We start from the raw sequence: 21,053 nt of genomic DNA, 5'->3' as shown, positions 1-21,053 counted from the left end.
GTTTTTTTTATTTCTTTTTTTTGCTTTCGCCAAGGCACTTTCTAAACTAGCTTCACAACCAATTTAGAAAATGATATTCTAAACTAGTTCCAAAAAGAGTTTAGAAAGTCTTGGACTTTTTAAACCTTTGTTATCTAGAATTGGTTTAGAATTATATTGCAATTTTAACCAATTTAGAAGCCCTTTTTTCCATTAGTGACATATCACAAGAAAAATGATCAAGAATATGAAATAAAATTTTGTACCAAACCTTATTTAGATATGATTCTAAAATTAAACAATGTCGGCAAGATACAAATGGTAAAGCAAATATTATGATATGAAAGTAAAGCAAAGAGGAATTTCATGGCATCCTTTTCCTTGAGGTTGTCTTTGGACATTGTTTGTCTATTAGATTGAATAAATATAAAGTATTGAAAATCAAACCCGTTATTAACTTAGTTAAAGTACCAGTTCAATGGTTAATGGTTGAGACCATAGTTTAATTATGATTAAACTGATTATAAACAAAACATTTTATTAGATTAGTCAAGACACTAGTTTAATAATTTATCAATTTAATTAAACAAGTTGACCCATATTTCCTTACCATGATAAATATTCTCTTTTCTCTAGAGGGAAAAAAAAAAAAACCCCTTGCCAACATAAATAGTTCAAGTTATTGCAAAATTTGCATATGCCATGTAAGAGTTTGGAATAAATTCAACTATGGAGTATAAACCTTGTTAAGGGATGATATATAAATATTTTTAGAAAAATGTAATTGTTGGTCCCTATGCTTTAATTTATTTTGATATTAGTCCCTATATTTTATTTCTCCAAGTCCCTTAAGTTTCAAATGTCTGCAACATTAATTCCTATATTTTAAAATACTTCTTTATTCCTTTTTATAGGACAGAGAGAGAAGATTAATCTTAGTCTTATTTATAGGAAACTTTATTATTTTTGATATTCATCTTTACCTTTCCATCCTTATTAAATGCTAGAAAAGATTATTAAAAAATAACTCTTGTTGTCCTCATTAAAGAGGTGGAAACTTACTAAATTTTAAGACAAAATTAATGAGGATTAAGATTTTCCTTAGTTTTGATGAAACATGCTAAAATTGACTTATAAATAGAATCAGAAAAAGTATGACTATAAGGACTTAGTGGTGTCTAAAGTGTATACAAACTATTTTACTTCTTGTGCTAACTTGTTAAGATTATGATGAGCTATTTAAAAAATGAGCAAAAGAAAAAAAAAAAAGGAAGACATTGAATTAGAATCCTAAAATGTAATGGATGAAGCTCTACAGGAAAGAATATGCGATAGACAAGGTAGAGACACACAAAGATTAGTAGCCATTTTACTCATAAAATATCCAACTTACCATGATTATTCTAACTTAGCAAAAAAAATTAACAAAGTAATGTACAAATCAATAAATTTAAGGGAGAATTACAATTAGCCCCCTTTTAAGGAAATTAATCACAGATAAAGACTAATGCGAAATGAATTGTTGTTAAAATACGGAACATGACTTGTTTTTCTCGAATGGGAGTTGTTGTTGGTCTTTGTCCATGATTAATTTCCTTGAGAGGGAGCTGACTGTAATTCTCCCTAAATTTAATGCTATCGGTGATGATAAGGATTAACATTACAAACAGATAAAATTTAAAGGACTTAGAGTAATAAAAAAATACAAAGACTAAACCAAAAGATGTTAAAAATTCAGACACACAGTTGTATTTTCCTTGTATTTTCATAGGTATTCTTTAAGTTATACAACAGATAGCCTAATTCCAATGAACTCAAAAAATCTAATGCATCTAAAATTTCATTCACCAAAAAGAAAATAAGAACCTTGCCTAGCTCATAAGTTGCCCGCTAATTATGAACATATGGCTCTGGTAATTGAGAAGTATGCTGAAAAATTAAAAAGGCCATGGCATGAACGTTTCTAGTGAAGAAATAAAATGAGATTCCTTGCATGGAGAAATGACCATGAGTTGTGCTTAGATACATACAAGGTCAATGAGAGAAACTAATACATCAACTTACCATAAATTTTTGCAAGCTTTTTAAAATCAAACTGGTTATTGAACCAATTGATCTATTAGTTTATGGTTGAGCCGGTAATTTGTACAAAGCCTAACAGGACAACCCAAACCTACCAAAAAAGTTTAGGGCCGAGCTTAAGTATATGAGCTTTTTCACAAGGGTAGAATACTTTAAGTTTAACTCGAATTGAGCTTAACCTGAATAAATTCAACTGCTAGAATTACCTATTTATATATATATATATATAGGGGGTAATCTTAGCTAAACCCGACGGGTCAGCCAAAACCTAACCAAAAAAAGTTAAAGTCGAGCTTGATTATATGAATTTTTTAAAAAAATAAGATACTTTAAGTTTAATTTAAATAAACTCAATTTAAATTAAACTCAATTTAAATTAGCTTGACTATTCAAATTATAAGCTCTACTATTAGGCGGGAGCTGCAGTGACAGAAGGGGAAGAAAGAGCCCTCTACTTTGGAACTCCCACTTAGTTCGCCTACTTTTCTTTTGGGTTTCTTCTTGCTTGTTTGGATATGTCTTCGTAATTGATTATCAGTACGGAAACCACTTTTTCATCAAAATTATCCAAACACTCCTATTTTTCCACAATTGATTATCTCACCTCAAACTACATTTGGGCTTAAGCCGATCTCCCTAGCTTTTCAATATCAATTATGCCTGCCCAAATATTCATTATCTGCCAAAATTTCAAAACTACCAAACATACCCCTTGCATTGCGAGACTCATGGTAAATTGTGTGATTTGTGGTGTCTTCTTCACATCCAAATATATATATCCCTAGCGTTCATTTTGTTAAATAATCTTGTGTGTGTGTGTTTCAAACATTTAGTATATCTGTGTTAAATAATTTTATAAGTATTAAATTATCAATATTATATTTTTTAAATAAATCAAAATAACTGTGATGATATGGGAAAATTAATTACTCGGTTTCTATAATTTTGATCTAGTCATAACTCAATTTTTAAACTTTAATTTTTTATAATATGATCATTATAATTTTAACCCTATTATAACTCAAGTTGTTAGTGCTTGCCTCTTTAATTAAAAAAAAGGATTAAATAGAGCGTGAGGAAGATTATCACTCATCCTTACCATCATCTATAGCATCTTCATCACACATGGTTGGCCTTCATGTTATCATTAGAAATCAACTTGTATATTTTCAACCAAATATTTAGATATTGTAAAAACTTATGTTTGGTATTTAAGAATTATTTCTTTATGTTTTATTAATTTTTTGAACTTAGATATATTGACTTATTTTTTACATACATTAAATTATTAATGTTAATATAACTTAAATTTTTATAATTAATCAAGTATATAAGTTAAATAATATATTTTATTTTTAAATAAAGTTGAACAAATGTACTAATATTAAATATTCAATTTTATCCATACTTTAGTTTTCAAACATAATGTCCTTTACGGTAATTTATATATTTAAAATTGATTTTAATTAAATCATTCAAATATTTTTAATTCTATTAAAATTAATTTTAAAAAAACAGTATTTAAATATGATCATGTTATAACATAATCAATTATAATTAAAATTTTTGTGTGCTGGGTTCCTGGTTAGCTTTTTGGTGTTGTGGTTCTTTCGTTATATCTAAGATGAATCTTCCTAGTTGCAATCTGACTTGGTTAGATTCCTGTCGTTAACATTTTTTTTCTTTCCCTTGCATAGATGTTCATGATCAACATCGGCTTCATGCGTCTAAGCTCCAGGCGTTAATCAATCATCATTGGAAATTAAGGGGTCAAGTTCGTGTGATTCAGCAGCAAAGTTCCAGCTTTGTTCTTTAGTTTAGCTCTGCTTTGGATGCTTCTTTCATCCTTCATCAAGGAACTTGGCGTCTGCAAGGTTTTACGTTATCAGTTATTGCTTGGACTGAACATCAACCTATTTCTACAGTTCATGTTGAGGAGTTTCATGTTTGGGTTCGTTTGTTTGGATTACCGATGGAGTTTTATTCCAAATCTGCAGCTGCTTTTCTTGGTGATTTATTTGGGTCCTTTCAGTGTTATGACTGGACCAGTTTTTATTCAAACAGGGGACTTCGGTTTAAGGTTTCTTTTTCTGATTTGCTTAAGTTTCCTATTGGTGTTACATTCAACCTTCCAAATGGTGATTTTGTGGATCTTTCTTCACATCTTGAGTTTGTTGGTAGATTCTGTTCTAACTGTTACGGTGTTGGTCATTCCACTCGTTCATGCGATAAAGTAGCTTTGCTGCATCCATCATCAGTGTTCACTATGGAGTTTGCTCATAGTCGGTAGATATTATTTTGGGGAAATTATTATATTTAAGTTTTACAAAAAGAAATTTATTATCAAGAGATTTCATAAATTTTACAAAATACTCCCAAATCTTAAATCTTGCATATTAACAACTTGAGTAAGGTATTGATAATTGAGTAATGGTCATTTACAAGTAGCTATTATAAATTGTTATTTTCTTTTACAAATTGTAAAGGGCAATTGCTCAATTATAAATACTCTTAGACAAGTTATTAATACACAAAATTTAAAATTTGAAAATATTTTATAAAATTCATCTCTCAAAAATAAACTTCCTTCTGTGTGACCTGACTATTGTTTTTCCTAATATTTTCGACGGCCTTGCGTATCAATTGCATCATATTGCTTCTGGTGTCATCCGTCGTCCCACATCCTATGCTTCATTTCATTCAGGCCATACCGACTGTGAAGTGCGCGGCTGCTCGCATGTGAAGGCTGAGTTGCTTTCATCTGGTTTTGCCACGTTAAAGAGGTCATTTAATGACTTAACCGTGGTGAGTGATTCACCTTCTAAACTGCTTAAACCCACTCCATCTCATCATATCATTATGGTCAATTTACAACTTCAACCAAAGGTTACGGTTTCGGAATTTAACCTGGGTTCGATTTTTCTCCGCAAGCTGAGGTTTCCACGTAGTCTGCAAGACAGCTTTCCACGTTATCTGCAAGACCCGCTGGGTGACACATAATTTGAGGCATGAAAGTTATGTGCGTGTTCAACCTACTGTAGGACGATATGTTCATCAGTATATTCATGTTGATAATTGTCAAACTCTCAAATTAATTTTACAAGACTAATATTTTTATATTTTTAATTTATAAAATTATATCAATTCACTTATAAACTTAAATTAAATACAAATTTGGTTAAACTCGTGAGTTTATTCTGAGACTATTTTTACGTTTCTAGCTTACAAAATCATGTTAATTAATTCATAAACTGATCCGACATCCTAGGTTGCACATATACGAGTATGAATATCGAAAACAATATGGCATGATACGATGATATGAAAAATTTTAAAAATTTTAGGATACGGGTATGGGAATATATAAATTTTTTTTATATAAATGTAAGCAACATGTTAACTATCAAAAGTACATAGCAATTCAACAAAATACAAAGTATTAACAAATACATCACATTTCATCATCCTCATTTTCCATTACATTACTAGGCTTTCCTATAATTTCTTGCCCTAAAATGAGTTCATCAAGTGACAAGCTTGCCATCTCAAGGCTACTAACAGCATCAAATGGCTCCATTGTGTCTCCACCAATATCCCACATTTTACTTTGCCCAATGTGATACTTTTCACTCTTCCTTGACAAGAGACGAGGATTAGTATAAAGTCTTTAGCTCTTTTAGGAGTGATTTTGCTTCTCTTCAATGAGTGAACAAAAGAGTAAGTGCTCTAGTTTCTTTCACAACAAGAGAAAGAGAATTATTGACCTAGAAATTTCAATGCAAGCCTATGAAAGAATCATAATTTAACCACCACTCTTTAGGTTCTAAATTCCACCTATCTTGCAAGCACTCAAATGATGAATAGAAGTCCAAAATTCTAGCAAATTTTAGGAACTCTTAGAAGACCGCCTTTCTCTTCTCATGATTAGTATAGCATCTATGAAGGCACTTTATTCTCTCAGATGATATTTCATTATCTAAATGAGGAGGAACTCTATTGGGAGCACCTTCAAGCTATTGGGGTATATAATACCTATAACATTTGCAAAAAAAAAGTATCAAGAACAAAACTAAATAATTCATGAATGATTTGCAATAATAATATTACTAACCTAGAATTCAATGAATGTGCAAGACAATGAAGGGGAGTGCAACTCTTTGTCCATCTATGAATATGATTATATAAATAACATCATAGGACGCTGAATACTCAGAAAAGTCATTATTCTCATGCTTGTAAATGGACTTCTTCACTTGTTCTATCATTGAATCTCACATTTCATAAATTAAATGAAGTATGGTCTTATTTGTGTCAGCCATCCGAAGCATGTCATAAATTGTTCTAGTGAAAGAAAGCATGTAATCCACCTTGTCTCACCAAGAGTCATTAAGAATTAAATTTTTCACTATGGCTGCCTTTCCAACATCATCTTCCTTATAAGCATTCCATGCTTCACTTATCACATTGTGCGAAGTGAAGTTTTAATGAGCTTAAGTCTTTTGAGCATAACAATGGTGGATGCAAAGTAAGTGTCAACTATGGCAAGTAATTTTAATGGCACAAATTCATTAAAAATTGCCAATCGCATAGAATGACACATGATAAATGTTCTAATAAAAATAGCATCATCCTTAACCTCCTCTACCTAATGACATTCATCATATATAATTTCATTTGCCTTTATGTTCTTTGCAACACATATATTCTTTAATGCAAGATTGAGCGTATGCACAACACATGGCGTCCAAAAAATGATGAGATACTCGGCCTTTATAAGTCTACCTATTGATTTGCAAACAGATGCATTATCAGTGATTATTTAAACCACATTCTGAGGCTTGACCTCTTCAATCACTTGACGCATTAGGTCAGTCATATAATATCTGTCTTTATATTCTTTGGATCCATCAACAACCTTCAAAAACATGGGATCCCCGTCAAACACAGCCATAAAATTAATCAAAGGCCTCCTTTGAGTATTTGTCCAACCATCTATGACTATGCTCACTCCTTTCAAACTCTAAGTTCCTTTAATTGGTTAGAGTAAATTCTTTATGTGAGCTCTTTCTCTTTGTAATAATGGGCCCCGTAATGCATTATAACCAAGAGATTTGTATCCAGGAATGATGTTATTGGCAGCATATTGATATGAATTAATGAAATATGGATTGCGTGCCAAATGAAAAGATAAACCATCTGTATAAAACATTCTTGCAATTTCAACATGTAGATTTTCTCTTGTCCCTTGTTGGAAGGCTTTTTCTAATGGACTTACTACCCTTCTCTTGCTTTGGTTACATTTACTTGTCATAGGATGTAAGAGAAATGAACCTTCAGCCGAGGGTGGTAATGGCGCTTACTTTAGCTTGGTCTTATCATTAGCATCTTCTTATAATTTTCTCATCTCAACTAGGCAATATTCATCAACTTTTGAGCATATAGCAATTCCTTTGTCAAAAATTTTTAATACGTGCCACTTAACTCTAGAGTAAGAGCCATTAAATTCTTTGTTATAATAATTACACTTTCAATATCTATTTCCAACCCTTAGTATATGTCTCTATTTTTATTCACCAAAGTGACATAGCACTATAAGGAAGTGCCATCTTTTTGTAACTCATTTATAAAAGAATAACGAGCTGCTGAATTAATACTTTCCCCAGAACTATTGGCTGTAGCCATATCTAATTAAAAAAATTTAAAAAAAAACTAAAATCAAATAGGACTAAAACTATTGAAATGCAAATTGAGATTTGAGCAAAATAATATGTAATATAAAAATAGAAAGCAAGTGGGCATAGATTCTGTGCATGAACATTGCAATGTAACATATTAAATTAATTAATAAAAGTCAAATTTAAAAAAGAGGAACAGAGCATGAGCTTTGGTAAAAAAAAATAGAGTATGTGAGCTAAAACAAATATAAACGTGAGCACCGAGCAGTGAGTTGAAATAAAGAGTGAATAATACAATAAAATAACAAACTCATTTCATTTTTCAGTTCCAACATGAGAGTTGAGACAGAAGAGAGAGAGAAGACTAAACTAGTGAACAGACAATAGAACTTGGAATCGACGCCGATGAGCTGAGCAACCAAGAATGCATTCATAGTAGTGTATTCCAAGGATCCATAGAGGAGCATGATGGCCACATTATTTGCAAGACCCGTTGGGTGACACATAATTTTAGGCATGAAAGTTATATGCGTGTTCAACCTATTGTAGGACGATATGTTCATCAGTATATTCATGTTCATAGTTGTCAAACTCTCAAATTAATTTTACGAGTTTAATATTTTTACATTTTTAACTTACAAAATTATGTTAACTCACTTATAAACTCAGATTAAATACAAACTTAGTTAAACTCATAAATTTACCTCCAAGTTTATCGTTTTTATATTTCTAGCTTACAAAATTGTATTAACTAATTCATAAATTCGTACTAAATGCAAGTTTGGTTAAACTTGTTTAGCTAATCAATTTTTTTTAGTTGAGCGAGTTAAGCATATACTATAAAAAATTTAATTAATAAAAGTTATAGGACCTAGTTCAAAAAAAAAAACTTGAAATGCAAAAAATAATATTAATAAAAAAAATAAAAATATTAAAAATAAGATCCCCTATTTTAAAATTTTTATGTCTTGTATATGATAATTTATCGATGTAGATGGATTTAATTTAATAATTTATTTTTTGATATATTTAAATTAAATTATAATTATATTTTAATGATTATTTATTAATAGAGATAAATTTTTATAAATTTATGATTTTAATTTACGATGTGAGTTTATATTCTTATCATGACGTTGTTCATGTCACTGATTATGACGGAGGTCAGCCAAGTTTCTCGCCTTTTTTTGGCAGAATGGTCCTACTCGTAGGCCACTGCATGTTTCTAGCGCAGCTTCTCCAAACCCAGTCCTTGCAAACAATCTCTCTGATCGCATTGGTGACTTGGGTTTCGTTGCAGTTGCTATCAAGCTTGCTCTGCTTTATGGCTTCCAAACAGAGGTTACTGAGGTCGCTTTGCTTTACGGTTTCTGCAGGGTTCGCTCCAAAAAACCTCGCGTTTGGACATGATACCACTGAGGATCTCCATGAAGAGTATCTGCATGGAGATTCGATAATCTATGCTGCAATGTTTAGTTTATTTTTTTACCCTTCCTCTGTTCCTGGTCCTGTTTCCTTGTTTCATACAGGTCCCACGTCGTAAAGTTCAAGGGAGTTGATTAATTTACGGATGAAATAAAAATTAGTTCTTATAGTTCATGACCATAATTTAAGTCCTTGATTTTATGAAAAAAAAAATTAATAATAATTTAAGTACTTAATAATAAATATGTCAAAGGTATTTGAAAACATTCATAAAACTACTGTTAATAATAACGATCCCAAACAATAAAGGTTTGAATTAGTTTGGCCAGAAGATGATAATACTTCAAAATTCTCAAGGTATTGGACAATGAAATCAAAAAAGTTAAAAAATAATGTAAGTATTTGATTGATAAAAGGTTAGATTTCAAGTAAAAATTTGATAAACGAGACAATTTTAAAGGAAAAAAATTATTATCTCTAAATATTTATTTTATTAAGTTGTGTATGTGATAACATTAGAGCCAATAATTTAAATCAAACCCTACGAAACAACTCAAATAAGTTTAAAAAATATTATGGTCGGGTTGGAGAATTCAAAATTTCTTTACTTCTATCTTAAGCTTAAAAAAATATGAGTTAAGGCCAAATTCGAATAGACTTTGCTTGTGTACCTAGTTTTTTTTATTATTAATATAAGGGTAAAAAAGTAAATTGGCCTCTAGATTATAGGTATAGGATCCTTTGAAATCATAAACTCATTTTTTGATACAATATTCTTATTCAACTTTTGAAAATAATATAATTTAACCATATCACTAATAAAAGTTAACTTTAACTGTTAATTAATTATAAAATAAGCAAAAATGACCTTAAAAATTATAAAAAATTACTAAAAAATTTTATAATAAATAATCCAAAAATTACAAATAATGACCTAAAAAGTTACATAAAAAGACTAAAAAATTTAACTGATCAATTATTTTGCAATTGTTTATATTATTTTTTATTATTTTTTAATCAATTAATAATTAAAGTTAACTTTACTAACAATAATAGCGAGATTACACTATTTATAAAAATTGAAGGAAAATATTATATAAAAAATAAGTTTGAAGAAAAACTCTTAAACCTATCCTTTATGGGTCAATTTCCTTTTTTTTTTTAATACTTCATAAAATAAAATTAACTTTTACTTTGCTCAACCAAGAGAGACGAATGTAATCGATCTCAGCACACAAGCCGCTCTCATGTAAGCAGGATCGTTTGTCATGGATAAAACCTTGTTGTCGGCAATACTAAGTCCAAATTTCAAACCCAATTCAACTTTCTCCCTCAAAACCGTACTTCAAAGACTAGCTGAAGAAATTCACACCCAATTCATCATAAAACCCACTGATTAGCAGCAAAAGCAAAAAAGGACTTGGAATCAAACGTGCCTTTCCCACAAGAATTTCATTTGTATGTAGAACAAAGACGTCCATGACATCGGGAAATATGACATTCTTTTAGATGGCAAGGGTAGAGGGAGGGAATTAGGAGGCACCAAGTCCTTAAGGCAATGTTTGGTACGCAAGATCAAGTAATTGAGTTTTTCTGTTGGGTAAGTAGGAATGACATATTTATTCTCAAATCCAATCACATCTTGATGAGAATATCCAATACCACCTCCCCTTTAGTATTGAACAATTAATCCAAAGATTGAAAATTTGGAGACTAAATTACCATTCACTCCATGCCATTCCCTCGTCGAGCCGTCTCCACCTCCGTTGTCAATGATGATGCTGTGCCCCTTGCGGGTGATGCTGTGCTGGCAATGCTGTCTTCCACTAATAATATCATTCAATGGCCATCTTTCACCCATGACGACACCATCTCCCTCATATCTCAAGTTAGTATGTCCTCAACTCATGTCCTTGCATCTTAGATCTACAATTGCCATCTTCAATCATCTTCCTCGTGTCTCAAATCTACAATCTTTCTATACTTGAGCATCTGGGCAAATTGAATGAGGCAACAAGAGGCAGAGTTGCAGCAACACTCATGTAGACAATGAGGTCAAAACTCAAGAGGGTTTCAGGTTCCTGGAATAGGCGGTAGCACATGTGGCTTCGGTGAAGAGGGATGGCCGAGGTCATTAGAAGCTATGAATGCAAATTGGAGAAGTTCAACTTGCTTTGAAAGCCAGATTTAGTTTAGCTTCTTCCATGGCTTTTGCCAACAACAATAAGAAAGAAGACAAGATAGTTTGGTCTTTTAACTATTTTTTTGTTTATTTGAGTGTTTTTTTTTTCATTCCCGCATTATCTATGTGTTATACCTAACATGTTTTTAAATTTTAATTTCCCTTTGATTGCCACTCCCACTCCCACTCTCAATCCCAATTCTATTTTCAATCCTTCAAAATCCATTCTTGTACAAACAAGGCTTAAGTTTCTAAATTTTTCTCTCTCTTTTTTTTAAAAAATAATTTTTTTAATATTATACAAATGCTACATATTTCTTACATTACAAAAATTTATGAAATTTGCAATACTCTCTTGGTTCAAAAATTTAAAATATTTTTAGTGGGATCTTACCTCTCAATAAAGTAGGTACTTGTATTTAAACTAACATCTTTTCATACTTATCCTTATGTAAGAGAGTGTTTTATTTTAAAGTAAATATAAAGTGATATATTTATTATAGGCACTTTTTAAAGAAAAAAATACACATTAATTACAACTTGATACACTAAAAATGCTTTATAATTTGTGACATTCAATCCCTTAAAAAATACTTTACATTTATATTTTTTAATAAAAGTATATATTTTTTAATCTCAACTCTCTTTATTATTAAATCCTAGAACCACCATGAAAGCCATCACACCGGTTTCTTGTTTAGGAGTATCATAGATAAGAGACATGTAACACCCTCAAAAATACAAACCCATTTTTTGATAATTATTAAAACCATTATCATGTTAGAAAATTTTCTTACCATGATACATTCAAGACATAACACAAGTCTTAAAATATCTAAAAAGGCAATTAAAACCATAAGGTACAGACATAATCCTCATGGCATGATATTCAAATCAGATAATAAATCAAGAGGGACAGACATAATCCTCTTGGTCATATAAATACTTTTAATAAAAAGGATTAGAGTTTACATGCTTCACAAAGAAGATATGTCCTAAGTTGGCACAAGATACATTGTATAATCCAAAATAAAAGGCAACGTAAAAGATGGTGTCTCATACACCATAGTTACACCTCTGGTACTTTCTCGGCCGGACTCGCTCCTATAAAAATATTAACCATGGGGAATGAGACTTAAAAGTCCCAATAACCAAAAATTAATATGTAATGATGCATGCAGTTGTAACTAATCATGCAATTGCTAAGTGGGCACACAAAACATTTAACCGAACAATATTTTCAAACAAACCGAACAAGTATTTAATTTGCATGACTGCACCTTATATCCTCCTTTCGTCATGCTCGGACGCCAAATCAACCGGCCAAAGATGAGTTGGACCAAGTGACACACCACTCATTGGGTCCAATGAGGGCTTACCACGTGGTAATAATTAACCGAACAGAAATTCCCATTAACACCATACATTAAAATACCCTGACAAGTCATGCATCATTCAAATATCCAAACAGAAATATATCCGAACAATAATATCTCATCATGATAAATAAAAATAAATTTTTTTAACCCACTTGGCAATAATTTCAAACAAATATATACAGTATTTATTTTCAATAATTCATAATTTTTCCAAACAATAAAACAACACATAACCATTCACAAACACACCCATCACAACACATTAATAATGGTTACCTTGTGTCTTGAATAACAAGTTCCCCTTCACAATTCCTTTTTCACCACTATCTTTGTCAATATAATCTACATAATTATTTCACAATACTATATATTAATTTTACATTAAAATTAATAAATAACTCTAATTTAAAGAGTTAGAAAGTCTTAGATTTATAATCCATATTGACACTAATTTAAGATTTATGCCTCATTTAACTTTTCAAATTCTTTTCTAAAATTCTCGTACCCTAATAAACTATTTTTAAGCCTCAAATTACTTCTAGTATCACAATTTCGTCCTTCTATATTCTAAAAATTTGTCCAAAAAAATAAATTAAAAATTTTAAAATTATCCTAAAGCCTCAAATCACTTTTCTATAACCTCAAAAATACCTATTTATACTTAAATAAATATTTAATAATCAGAGGTTCATCCCTACATCTCAGATTCAACATAAATTCAACCATATAGATCTGGAGTTTAACTCAAAAATTCTTAAACATGAGTTTCAACCTCAAAAAAATATTATATAATATTTATTATATCCCTAAGAGCTTTAACCTATATTTTTAATCCATCATATCATCAGATTAACTATCTTATAGAAAAATCCTAATCAGAATATTTACTCTATCCTACAAAATAATCATATCACTAGAAAGCTAATATTATTTAGAAAATAACTATAAAATTAATTTTAAAATTAAATAAATTTTTAAATGCTAATCTAAACAGGAAAGTTAGAACATACCTGAACAAAAAGAAAATAATCCCCCCTTCGAGAAAACCCGAGCAACGTGAGAGGAAGAGAGAAAAATAATATAAAAATGGAATTGTGGGTCCCAAAATTATATTAAAAAAACTATAGGTCTGAATTTAATTATTCAAACTTTTGGGCCATTACTTGCAATTTTCACAAATTGTATCTTAGGCCATTAGTTGCAATTTTCACAAATTGCAAAAGTTTCTTTTTTCCTTTTGCTTCTGCCCTTGCCTTCGCGTTGCTCCTTTATACACGAGGAGCGTTTCTCTCTTCCCACATCTAACCGATGTGGGACTTTTACAGTTCCCCCCCTTTCTTTTCTTTTCTTTTTACTTTCTTTTCTTTTTTTTAACTCACACACACACATATATTTTTTTTTAATTCTAAATCTTAAAATTATATCTTAATAAAATATTTCTTATATAATTTTTAAACCTAAGTTTTAAATTCACAATTAAATTTCTAACCATATTATTATTTCTAAATAATCTCAAATAATATAAATTCCTATTATTAACTTAAATTCCATATTTTTTTATCTAAAAAATAGGATGTTACAATTCTCCCCTCCTTTTAAAAATTTTGTCCTCAAAATTTAATAGATAAGCTTAGAAACTATGTACCTAAGCAAATAAATGTGGATAATCTCGCCTCATACTCTCCTCAATCTCCCAGGTAGCATCACCTAGGGCTCCACCCTTCCAAATCACCTTCACAAGTCGGATGGTCTTATTGCGCAGTTGTTTGTCCTTAAAGTCCTTAATTCGCTCCGGTTCGGATCTAAAGGTCAAATTCTCCTTCAATTCCACTTCTTCAGGTTCAATAACATGGGAAGGATCCGAGTTGTACTTCTTCAACTATGATACGTGGAACACATTATGGATATCTGCAATCTGTGGAGGTAATGCAACTCTATATGCAGCAGATCCAATTCACTCCAAGATCTCATACAGGCCCATAAATCTAGGTGTCAACTTTTTTGCCTTAATGGATTTACCAATGCCTGTCACCGGAGAAACCTTTAAAAATACATGATCTCCTACTTTAAACTCTAACGGCCGTCTCCTTTTATCGGCATAGCTCTTCTGTCGGCTCTGAGCTGTTAGTAATTTTTACTTAATCATTGCAATCTTCTGGGTGGTCTGCTCTACAATTTCTGGACCAATGATACTCCTCTTACTTAATTCTGTCCAACATAAAGGCGATCTACACTTCCTTCCATACAAGGCCTCATAAGGCGCCATCCCAATACTAGAATGATAGCTATTATTATAAGCAAATTCAGCTAATGGCAAATGATTATCCCAACTACCTAGTAGTTCAATGGCACAAGCTCTCAACATGTCCTCCAAAGTCTGGATCGTCCTCTCTGTTTGTCTATCTGTTTGGGGGTGGTATGCAGTGCTAAAACTCAGTCTGGTACCCATAGCCTTCTGTAGCGCACCCCAAAAGTTTGAAGTGAACCTTAGGTCACAATCTAACACAATTCTAGAGGGTATACCATGAAGTCTAACTATCTCCTTAATGTATATCTCAGCAAATTTCTCTAATGTAGAGGTAAACTTGATCGCCAAAAAGTGATTTGATTTGGTGAGTTGGTCTACTATCACCCAAATAGCATCCTTACTCGAGGGTGTTCTTGGCAGTCCAGTAATGAAATCTATGGAAATATCATCCCATTTCTACTTTGGAATATCTAACGGTTGCAGTGTTCCAGCTAGCTTCTGATATTCTATCTTTATCTTTTGACACGTTAAACATCTAGAAACAAATTCAGTTACATCTTTCTTCATTCCTGGCCACCACCAACCTCGCTTCAAATCATGGTACATTTTAGTTATACTGGGATGAATTGTATATTTGCTCCTATGAGCTTCTTCTAAAAGGATATTCCTCAATATTGGATCATTAGGTACACAAACTCTACCTTTATACCTCATCACTGTGTCCTCAGAGATGGTAAAATTTGGGGCCTTACCTGTTACTATCTCCTTCCTTATATTCCTCAAGTAGTCATCATTCTGCTGTGAGACTCTGAGATCTTCCCAGAATTTGCTCTCAAAATCTACTACCTAGAGTGCGGCCATTTGATGTTCAATCACATCTACTGGAACATCATGAAAACTGTTCCACAAATGATATTCATGAACCATCAAATTTACAGCATGAATAGTCTTCCTACTTAAGGCGTCAGATACCACGTTAGCCTTACCCGGATGATAATGTAATTCAAAGTCATAATCTTTCAGAAATTCCATCCATCGTCGCTGCCTCATATTAAGCTCTTTTTGATCACATAAATACTTCAGGCTCTTATGGTCACTGAAGATTTGAAACTTAGATCCATACAAGTAGTGTCTCCATATCTTCAGAGCAAACACAACTGCAGCCAACTCCAAGTCATGTGTAGGGTAATTTTCCTCGTGTGGCCTCAACTGTCTGGAGGAATAGGCAACCACTCGATCATCTTGCATCAAAACACATCCTAAACCCTTTAAAGAAGCATCAGTGTACAGAGTGTACGGCACCACAGGGTCAGGAATAGTCAATACTGGAGTAGTGGTTAACCTCTTTTTCAATTCTTGGAAAGCAGCTTCACATTTGTCAGTCCAAATAAATGAGGCATCCTTTTCAGTCAGCTTAGTCAAGGGCATCACAATTTGCGAAAATCCCTTAATAAAGCGACGATAATAACCTGCTAAACCTAGAAAGCTTCGTATCTCCATCACAGATTTTGGCTGTTCCCACTTCATCACTGCATCAATCTTGCTAGGATCCACCGCAACTCCATCTCTGGATACAACATGACCCAAAAACTTTACTTCTTGGAGCCAAAATTCACACTTGCTTAATTTGGCATAAAGCTTATTTTCCCTCAAAACTTGCAAGACGATTCTTAAATGCTTACCATGAGCCTCCTCATCCTTTGAATAAATAAGAATGTCATCAATAAACACTACTACAAACTTATCTAAATAGGGTCGAAAGATCCTATTCATGTAATCTATGAATACCACAGGAGCATTCGTAAGTCCAAACGGCATCACCATGAATTCATAATGCCCATATCTCGTCCGAAATACTGTCTTAGGTATATCCTCCGCTCTTACTCTCAATTGGTGGTACCCTGACCTTAAGTCAATCTTTGAGAAAACTGCAGATCCCACAAGCTGATCCAGCAAATCATCAATTCTAAGAAGTGGATATTTGTTCTTGATAGTTACTTTGTTCAATTGTCTATAATCAATGCACAATCGGAGGCTTCCGTCCTTCTTCTTTACAAAAAGGACTAGAGATCCCCAAGGTGAAACACTCGGTCTGATGAAACCCTTCTCAAGTAGCTCTTCAATTTGCTTTTTCAGTTTTGCTAACTCTGAAGGGGACATCCGATAAGGAGCCTTAGAAATTGGCCCTGTACCGGGTAATAATTCAATTGAGAACTCTACCTCGCGCTTTGGAGGTAAACCGGAGACTTCGTTCGGAAATACATCCACAAATTCTTTGACAATTGGGATATTCTTCACGCCTTCATCAATCTCAGCTTGGATAGAGAAGAAAACCATGTAGGCCTGGCAACCCTTCTTCATATATCTATCAACTTGCACCGCTGATAAGAAAACATGATCTTGAGTCTCGACTGGAGTCACCGACAAAGAAGATAAAGACACACTCCTCTCTCTACAATCTAGGATAGCACCATTTGCAGCCATCCAATTCATTCCCACAATTACATCCATACCTCTCAGTGGTAGGATAATTAAGTCCATAGTTGTTTTCCTATTTTTAAACTCGACCACTAAGTTAAGGCATACCTTAGCAGTCCTCACATATTGTCCCGCAGGAGTAGACATATTCATTTCAAAAGGTAAAATACACACAGGCAAATCAAGATTCTTTACACAAGTTTCAGAAATAAAAGAGTGTGTAGCACCTGAATCAAACAGTGCAATAATATCATGATGAAGGATTTTGATGTTACCTCTAATGGCATCTGGGGAGTTCATTGTGTCTTGAGTAAGGGCAAACACACAGCCAGAGATAGTAGGATGCTGGGAAGGGTTCTTCATGTTTGAGTTCTAGTTGTCCCCACAAAACTTTACAATATGACCGGGTTTGCCACAAATATAACAGACCCAGCACTGTCTGAAGTGACGGCGCCCGCATTTAGTGTACTGCTGAGAGCTCACTGTATTTGGGGCAGGGGTAGATACTGTTGGGCTCCTCTGTGACCCATGATAACTACTATGATAGCTCATCTGTCTTTGGCCCCTTTGAAATGGACCCTTCTGCCTTCCTTGGTTCCATGAGCTACTCGAACCCTGATGGTTTTTCTTCATAATGCCTCCGGTGGGTCGGGGGTAGGTTGGGGGTCTACTATATGAATAACCCCTCTTTTCTCTCTTGACCTCCTTCTTACTGCGAGCTACTACTTGTAGTTTTATGCACATTTCATCATAATCTCGGATATCTAGATGAGTCAATTGCTCCCTCAATTCTGGTCTAGCCTTCTCCAATAAGCGCTTGGCCTTTCATTCAGAATCATCCCTATACTGCAAGTACGTGGAGTATCTAGATAACTCCTGAAACTTAGCAATGAATGTATCCTCATTGAGGTTCCCTTCCTTAAAGGCATGGAACTCCACTTCCTTCTCAGACCTTAACTCTGATGGAAAGTAATGCCTGAATAATTTTTCCTTGAATTCCTCCCAAGTGAGTGTAGAATCATCCCTAGGCCCTGCTGTCTCCCACCAATCTCTTGCTCCTTTCACTAGGAGCACTAATGCTACGTGTACTTTCTGATTGCTAGTGCATGTGACTACTCGAAAGATGGACTCGAGTCTCTTCACCCATTCCTCTACCATGGATGGTTTAAGGTTACCATCAAATGTAGGAGGGTTAAACTTCCTAACAGTTTCCCACACATCAGTAATGGTCGGTGGGGTTCTCTGTTCCTCCTACCTAGTTTCCTCCCTTCTAAACTCATGATCTCTCTGAGTGGCAGGATGTGAGGAACTGCCTTCCCCCACATGACTCTCAAGATGAGCTCTATCTCTATTTTCAGTTATCTTTTACCTCTTTAGCTCCGTCAACTCTTGTTCGTATCCTTGAACCTTGTCTGTTAATGTTTTTACAAGCATTCTCAATTCCGTCAAGTCAGGCTCCTCATTTGGCAGTGGCAGTGGTAGGTGCTCATGTTGGAATCCTAAGTTATCACGAGTAACAGGCATTTTCTCTCCCCTCCTAAAGGATACAAGATATAAATAATAAAATTAGTCTAGCTATATAATGGCCATACAATGAGAAGCACCATAACAATGTATATTGCCAACCGACTATATGCAATACACCACACATAATAAATACATATTAAATTCACACAAGTAATAGTTTCAAATAAAAGTTTAAATAAGTATCACTAAAATAGAGGCTTAAAACATGATGCTCTGATACCAATTATGTAACACCCTCAAAAATACAAACCGATTTTTCGATAATTATTAAAACTATTATCATGGTAGAAAATTTTCTTACCATGATACATCCAAGACATAACACAAGTCTTAAAATATCCAAAAAGGCAATTAAAACTATGAGGGACAGACATAATCCTCTTGATCATATAAATACTTTTAATAAAAAGGATTAGAGTTTACATATTTCACAAAGAAGATATGTCCTAAGTTGGCACAAGATACATTGTATAATCCAAAATAAGAGGCAACGTAAAAGATGGTGTCTCATACACCCTAGTTACACCTCTGGTACTTTCTCGGCCAGACTCACTCCTGTAAAAATATTAACCACGGGGAATGAGACTTAAAAGTCCCAGTAACCAAAAATTAATATGTAATGATGCATGCGGTTGTAACTAATCATGTGATTGCTAAGTGGGCACACAAAACATTTAACTGAACAATATTTTCAAACAAACCAAATAAGTATTTAATTTGCATGACTGCACCTTATATCCTCCTTTCGCCATGCTCGGACGCCAAATCACCCAGCCAAAGGTGAGTTAGACCAAGTGACACACCACTCATTGGGTCCAATGAGGGCTTACCACGTGGTAATAATTAACCGAACAGAAATTCCCATTAACACCATACATTAAAATACCCTGACAAGTCATGCATCATTCAAATATCCAAACAGAAATATATCCGAACAATAATATCTCATCATGATAAATAAAAATAAATTTTTTTAACCCACTTGGCAATAATTTCAAACAAATATATACAGTATTTATTTTCAATAATTCATAATTTTTCCAAACAATAAAACAACACATAACCATTCACAAACACACCCATCACAACACATTAATAATGGTTACCTTGTGTCTTGAATAACAAGTTCCCCTTCACAATTCCTTTTTCACCACTATCTTTGTCAATATAATCTACATAATTATTTCACAATACTATATATTAATTTTACATTAAAATTAATAAATAACTCTAATTTAAAGAGTTAGAAAGTCTTAGATTTATAATCCATATTGACACTAATTTAAGATTTATGCCTCATTTAACTTTTTAAATTCTTTTCTAAAATTCTCGTACCCTAATAAACTATTTTTAAGCCTCAAATTACTTCTAGTATCACAATTTCGTCCTTCTATATTCTAAAAATTTGTCCAAAAAAATAAATTAAAAATTTTAAAATTATCCTAAAGCCTCAAATCACTTTTCTATAACTTCAAAAATATCAATTCATACTTAAATAAATATTTAATAATCAGAGGTTCATCCCTACATCTCAGATTCAACATAAATTCAACCATATAGATCTAGAGTTTAACTCAAAAATTCTTAAACATGAGTTTCAACCTCAAAAAAATATTATATAATATTTATTATATCCCTAAGAGCTTTAACCTATATTTTTAATCCATCATATCATCAGATTAACTATCCTATAGAAAAATCCTAATCAGAATATTTACTCTATCCTACAAAATAATCATATCACTAGAAAGTTAATATTATTTAGAAAATAACTATAAAATTAATTTTAAAATTAAATAAATTTTTAAATGCTAATCTAAATAGGAAAATTAGAACATACCTGAAGAAAAAGAAAATAATTTCCCTTCAAGAAAACGTCGAGCAACGTGAGAGGAAGAGAGAAAAATAATATAAAAATGGAATTGTGGGTCCCAAAATTATATTAAAAAAATATAGGTTTGAATTTAATTATTCAAATCTTTGGGCCATTACTTGCAATTTTTACAAATTGCATCTTGGGCCATTAGTTATAATTTTCACAAATTGTAAAAGTTTTTTTTTTCCTTTTGCTTCTACCT

This window comes from Prosopis cineraria, unplaced genomic scaffold, assembly GCF_029017545.1.
Source record: "Prosopis cineraria cultivar Desert tree isolate PC_DT_omini unplaced genomic scaffold, ASM2901754v1 PC9, whole genome shotgun sequence".
NCBI lineage: Eukaryota > Viridiplantae > Streptophyta > Magnoliopsida > Fabales > Fabaceae > Prosopis > Prosopis cineraria.
The sequence above is the reverse complement of the archived record's forward strand: the minus strand, read 5'-3'. Positions refer to the sequence as shown.